A 7,184-nucleotide genomic window follows, 5' to 3' on the forward strand; every position below is an offset into this window, starting at 1 on the left:
GCCATTATGTTATTTTTGGATATTGAGGACCAATGTCCAGGCTGCTTAGCTTTGAACATTGGGGGAGGAAGATGTAGTTTTGCTCTCCTGTAACAACCTACAAACTGCTGCATCACCCCCTTTCACAACACTTTACAAGGCACTCTCACAGATATAAACGATCCTTCCCCCTCACTGTGATTGGGGACAAAGCAGCTGCTGCATGCATGTCTCATTCTCTTTACCCACGGAGCTGAAGAGAGGTGTAGGGGTGCCACATTGAGGAGAACAAAGACATCATGGCAGAATGGACTTCATTCTTCAATCCCTGGTCAAGTGAAGTGGTACCTAAAACCACACTTCAGACCAGAATCTGTAAACCGATCAAAGGCAAAGTGGACTTCTCAGAACTGATTCTTGCAAAAACTGATTGTTCTGCAATATTTCTCTCTAAGTGATTTACCAGAGACTAGAGGCATGGAGCATCTGAGAGGAAAGGAGTTTAATCTCCCTGTTGCAGGCCTGACATGCTGAGCTGCTAACTTGAGAGAACGTAGCCTTTTTAAAATTGGAGATAGGAGTTTACATACATGTTTGCTGTCTTTATTACTGTGGTGTTTTATAAAAACAAAACAACAAATCCACCTTTGGGTTTTACAGCGGTATGTATTGTTTACTTCTTGTTTGATGTAATTTGCAGTGAGTTGTTGTTTATGTGTGTGTCTTGCTTATTGTCATGTCTTTTTGTCCTGAGGTATTCTATTTTAAATTAAAATCCCTGAGAACTAAGAAGTTGTTCAATTATTAGTGAATAGAAAAAAAAATATCTGACTATTTGGGAAGGATTTGAAATCGGTGGGGTTTTTGGGATATGCTCACTCCTTTCTGCAATTCCCATGGTATCATAATACTTTCACCCTTCTCCCATCATGGTTAGCAGCATGCATGCAGCCAGATCAAGGCATCCACTCATACAGCCAACTAAATGTGTTGGAGGCATTTAATCAGGGATTTGTTTGAGGCGACACCAGTTCTCATGCCAGGCTCCAATGTATTTTCAGAGCTTTTATACATAAGCTCTTTATCCTTGAGCAGAGCACAGCCAAATCACATTTATTGATATTTGCTTGGCTTCTGGGTAAATTGACCCTTTCAGAAGAGGCTGAAGAGGAGCAAAATTGCCTCTGTCAGCAACATTCCTAATGGGGCCATTACAGCCACGGTCATTTCTTTGTTAACACTCCAGATGTGAGCCTAAATAAGTGTCAAATTTAATTATTGGATTACACTTTTAGAATATTGTTTGGTGCAAAGCAAATGTGGCTAATTATGGGATCCAAAAGAAAAGAAAATATAGAAAAATACCCTTCAAAGCTTATAAATACAACCTGATATGTCCAATAGGCTATGATACGCATATTTATGATGTTAATGAATGTTGAATTTGAAGATTTCCTTTTTTTTACTTTCTGTTTTGCTCACAAATGCCCAAGTCCTTCCATCCATCCATTTTCTCCCCGCTTAGTACTTTTCAGGGTGCTAAGTGCATATTTCTGACATTCTACAGGCAAGCAGCGGGGTACAACCTGTACAGATCCCCAGTCTGTCGCAGCAAGTGCCCAAGTCCAAGCTTTCTATTTTTTTGACTGCAATAATTTTGTTGTCAAGTGTTTACTAAATGCTCTAACATAGAGAATTACTTTGTCTTTAAATACTTTCTCAATAATTTAAGTGTAAAAGTTTCCTTGTTTTGCCACATTCCAAGTATAAACCCAAGTGCTTTAGACTTAGTTTCTTAAACACAGCACAAAGGGGAAAAAGTGCAAAGAAAAAAAGATATATAATATCTGAATCAGTTTTTTACACCAGAATTTTAAAGGGACGTTGGTACATTTAAATTTTTCCACTAAATTGGATGGAGAATATTTTTGATCATCAAATGCTTAAGTCTAAACACAGATTTTTAAATTGACCCTGGCTGTATACCGGGACATTAATTGTGCTTCTGGAAGGTGAAGCACTGCCCCAGTCTTAAAGGTTGCACAGCCTCTGAGTGTCATGATCATGGCTCTGAGGGCTGGACTAATTGTTCATTTCATTCAGAGGCGTGTGTTTTTCAGCAGACAGACATTGGTGTTTGGTGAAAGTATTTCCCGGCCTGACTCAGGCATGGAGGAGATTCTTTATTATCTGCGGTTTCAGACTACTTCCAAGTCTGCAGCACCTGCTGTCTGAAGCCGCGTCTGTTTCCCCCTCAACTGTTCAGGGCTCATTTTGATCTGTGTTTGGTTTTATCACATTTTACTAGAGCCTCTTCTTCCATGTGTTTTCGGTGTCTCATACATTGCGTGTTATAAACTGCAAAGGTGACATTTCAGTTTGTTTTTTTTTCCAGGGTCTTCAGGGTCACATTAATGTGGTGCATCGTTGATTGTTGTATTTAAGGCAAATTTTCCTAACTAAGAGGCTGATTTCTGCAGCTACTTCAGAGCTTGCATTATTCTCTTGGTCACATCCCTTTTAATCCCCCCCTTGCCTGACCTGTCGGTTGAAGTAGACACTATGAGTTGTTTACTGTCATTCTATACATTTCTTTTTACTATTATAGTTTTTTTATTAGATTTCCAATTATTGAGATGCTATTTTATCCCTTATCATCTTCATCCCATCACCAATGTTTTATTCTCCTTTAATATTTTTGTTTGTTACAGTTTTCACCCTAGGGATGTGCACTCAAGGAGTGAAAAGATGAAAAGAGTGCGCCTTCATTCTGGGATTCCCCTTTCAAAGCCTTCAAACAACTTTCCCCATGTGACACATCCTTAATTTTATTTCATCGAACATTTATTTTTAGAAGGTTTGAAACCACATGCATCCTTTTCTTTACAAATATGGACTGAATTGTTATATCACGTTGAAATGCAATGAAGTTCCAACTATTACAAAATGTAGAAAAGTTAAAAATGTTAAAGCCTCAAGTGTCAACTGCTGGGCCACTGACTGGACCGGATCTCAACAGAGAGCCATGAGCCACCCGTCCTCAGCCGGAGCAGGGGGGCTGTGGGCCGGTAAGGCAGGCGGGGGGGGGGAGCACAGGGACGCGGGTGTCCAGGCTACCGCTACCGGGTCGGGTTCGGTCGCTCCATCACCCGCTGGCTCAATTCCCCTGTCCACACTCACAGTGAGGGACTGCTTGTTGCTATAATGAGTCTTTGCTCAGCAGCTTTGCTCGTTGTAAACCAACCAATCAGCGCACAGCTCATCTAAATATTCATGAGCATACCATGAAAGGAAGAAAACCTGTAGTTTCATTCTAGGGCTTCTTTTTTTAATGCTTAACATCTTTATAGATTTTTTTTTTAAGTTTCAGGAGCTTTTTGCGAAGATAACATTTTGATGGAAGTTATATTCATTTTAGTTTATCACTAAATATTATTTTTATTTCATACCAATTTATGTTGAAATCCTAATCTGTATCATTCTTTGTACTCTGTGGGTTTATTTCTACTGTAAAAAGTATTGTATATATTAGCTAAACATGGTTAAAGTCAGCAAAACCAGTCAGTTCTTTATTCAGCAAGTGAGCTTTCCCCTTGCCAACTAATACAAGGACATGTTTCCACTCTCATTGATTGCTTGAGAATGGAAAATGAATGCAAAACCCCTAAAGGAATCTGAGGTTGGTTCTCAGTTACGCCCTCCATACCTTTTTCCTTGGAGAGGATATTTTTATGTGTGCAGAGTGGATTTTTGGGAAGCTCATTGTCCACAAAGCTCATTAATGACAATGCACTTGCCTTGGTTGGATTTTATTTGTACACTGAAAATTCCAGAAAAATCAACTAGCACACCAGTCCTTCAAAGCAAATGTTCCCCCTGTGTATTAAATCTCTCTTAAAGTGCTTTCATAACTAACACCATAACATTCTTGAGAAGGTCTCTGTCACTCATTGCCTGTCCATCTTTATTAATGCCGGTGCTACAGTACCATAACCTGGGACATCAAGCCTTTTAGAAGCAGATATTGTAAGGTATATTGAATCATTCTCTGTTAAATCTGACTTTCTCAGATGCATGAAGTATCAGCGCTTTAGCTGCTATGCTAGACAAAGGAGGATATTGGATAATCGGATAGATCAATCAAACAGTAAAAACCACTCAGCCACTGCAGGAAGATAACACAGGTTTCACATCTCTTTTTCTCTCTGCCTCTAACATCTACTGCAGTGAATATTTAATGTGCTGTATTCATTGGCAGTGGTAATGCCTCTTTTGGTGATGCGGTTGCAGAGATGCTGCTTATAATATCACAGATGAACTAAAACCTCTTCATCTTTGAACATGCTGGTAATGTAGATGTATCGCTCAACATGCCACTGCCCTTGTTCACCCCCTGATTACCTCTCTATGTATCCTCCCATGTTGTACATCACACAGACTTGCTGGTCTCTGCTGATTTAATTTAAATGAAATTGCTAATGTTGTAATTTGTCATGTGTTTCTTTCTGTTTGCTTGTTTCCCCTGATTATGCCTTTGCATTTACCTTCAATTACAGTGATTGTTTACAAATTTACAAGAGTGAATTCTGAACATAGGTTAGAACTTGACCCTCAGTAGGGCAACGCGTAGCCGTGAGAGTGATTCATGTCGATTTTAAATCATGAAATAGTAATTTTCCCTTACAGAGCTCTTGTTTTTCAAGTCTTGTTTTTGCTCTTCTGCCACATTTAACTGGTTCATGCCATTGTTAGACAAACATACGCTGGTTAAACACAAATGCATTTTTAAAATGTATCTCCTTTGTGAAGACAAACATCTATCCAGGCAAACATTTCACTATATGGAAAAGAAACTTGCCTAAATCTGCAATCTGGTTCTCACCAAAAAATGGTTTATGTTGTATTTTTACACCTCATGTAATGGGATACATGTTTCAAGAAAATTGTACTTTTGTCTCACCTGTCCCCTGAATATTCCCAAAATTGTTTGACTATCTTCAACATGTGTTTTGGAAAAAGTGAGAAGAGCCTTTATTTTGATAGAGGCATTAACACTGGCTGGGTGGGGTAATGGTCTTCTTGGATAAGTCATCACATGACTGTTTAGGTATTCTATTTTTTTCAGCTACTGTAGGTGTTGCTGGGGAGGTTCACCACTGCTACATGTTGTCATATTTACTTGAACTTGTTTAAGTAGTAGAATGGCCTTTTTCAAATTCTAGACTTACATTTTTTTTTTAGATGCAGTAACTTAAGGTAGTTAGGGTCATACAGGACAAAGGAAAATGGTGATAAAACTGGTTTGTTAGATTAAAACTAGTACACTAGTACACTCTGCCACCAAAACTTGTTCACTATGATTCTTCATGTTTAGTGTTGCAGCATTTCCATTGTGGCCTTACTTGACTATTTTTAGACCCACAACCCAGAAAGAGAAAGAGGGCAAACAGTGCATGGTCAGCAATATTGTCTAATACCTGGACTTAAAGCAGGTGCTTCAGAGCTAATAGTCTTACACTGCCTTTCAGTTTCTGACAGTATTACATTACCTGAGCATCTGTTGAGAGCTGATCCTGGTGGTTAAGAGCGGCAGCAGGATGTGGACAGGGAGCATGCTGATCCACTCATGGGAATATGTATGTGTATTACGTTTAACACTCTAAGACACATGTGAACATAGATTTTAGCATGTGCCCAAAATAGAATGCTAAACCTGTCAAATCTGTGCACCAAAAGGGATTTGTATTTTATGGGAAACACATCAGAATGATTTTGTTGTGATTTAAATAAATTTTCTTGCAGTGACCTTGGAAAATGATAAGGTACGTTATTTTATTTTTCTCACAATGCTTTATGTATTAGAGCTTTGCAACTTAAACCTAAAGTAGTGCTTAATTGTAGAGTAGATGTAATATGAAAACTGGTATAAAAAAAAAAACAAAGCGGTTGATATTCTAATTGGCTGGGGATTGAAACCTCCCTTTTAAAGTAACCACTAAGAAACACTGTTTTTTTTTTTTTTTTTTACAATTTAAAAATCTTTAATTGAGTTGTACAAATCTATTATATTTAATAGCAAAAGTCATAGGAAATAAAGTTAACAGTCTAAGAGATTTACTCACTGGTTAAGTGATTATGACATTTGAACAAATGGTCAAGAAATATTCCATGCTCTGGTGTGACTTTTTCATCATTTACTGATGAGAAATTTTTTTCTGTACTGTGCTACATTAGTCGAGAACCCAGATGTGTATCCTGTTCAGAAGCTGTCATGGCAAACAGACTGGACTTTCAAACCACCCTTGGTACTTTTCCAAAAAAACAACCTCGATGGTTTAGAACAAAAACATGGTTATTTGGCAGAAACTTATCTCCCTACCCAACTGTTATTTGTGTGTGCCAAAACTGAGTTTTTGTCTCATCCAGATCGTCCTGTCTATAGAACACTTTATTGCTTTAGCATTGTGTGAGCATTGCAAGTCAAAATGTTTAGATGTTTTTGTCACTGTGGCAGAGGACAATTGAAGCATCCTTAATTTTAGCCCAGTTCTTCATTCATATGGTTACTGTTCTCATTTCTTTTGTCTAACCAACAAAATATAGTATGTGTAAAAAACTGGTGATAGAATTTAACTTCAGGAGTGACTGCCAAGATTTAACAACATTGCACACATACTGCCAAGGAAATTGAAACAATTACTTGCTTTTACAATAAAACTTCAAAGTTACAGCATAGGCTACTGCTAAAAAAAACAAAAGAATATTTGTGGGTGGCCCGTAAGTAAAAGGTTTTTTTTTTCACAACTTTACTGGTCCTTGTCCTCAACATTAACCTCCTGGACTCCGTGGTCATCCTCCTGGCCTCTATGACCATCTTCATGGACTCCATTACCATATTCCTGGACTCCGTCGCCATCTTCCTGGCCTCCCTCGCCATCCTCCTGGCCTCCATTGTCATCCTCCTGGACTCCATCGTCATCCTCCTGGCCTACATGACCATCTTCCTGGACTCCATCTCCATCCTCTTGGCCTCCATCTTCATCCTCCTGGTCTCCATCGTCATCCTCCTGGCCTCCATCGCATTCTTCCTGGCCTCCCTCGCCATCCTCCTGGCCTCTATGAACATCTTCCTGGACTCCATGACCATCCTCCTGGACTCCAATGCCATCTTCCTGGCCTCCCTTGCCATCCTCCTGGCCTCCATC

Source organism: Cyprinodon variegatus, unplaced genomic scaffold, assembly GCF_000732505.1.
Source record: "Cyprinodon variegatus isolate N-32 unplaced genomic scaffold, C_variegatus-1.0 Scaffold648, whole genome shotgun sequence".
Taxonomy (NCBI): domain Eukaryota; kingdom Metazoa; phylum Chordata; class Actinopteri; order Cyprinodontiformes; family Cyprinodontidae; genus Cyprinodon; species Cyprinodon variegatus.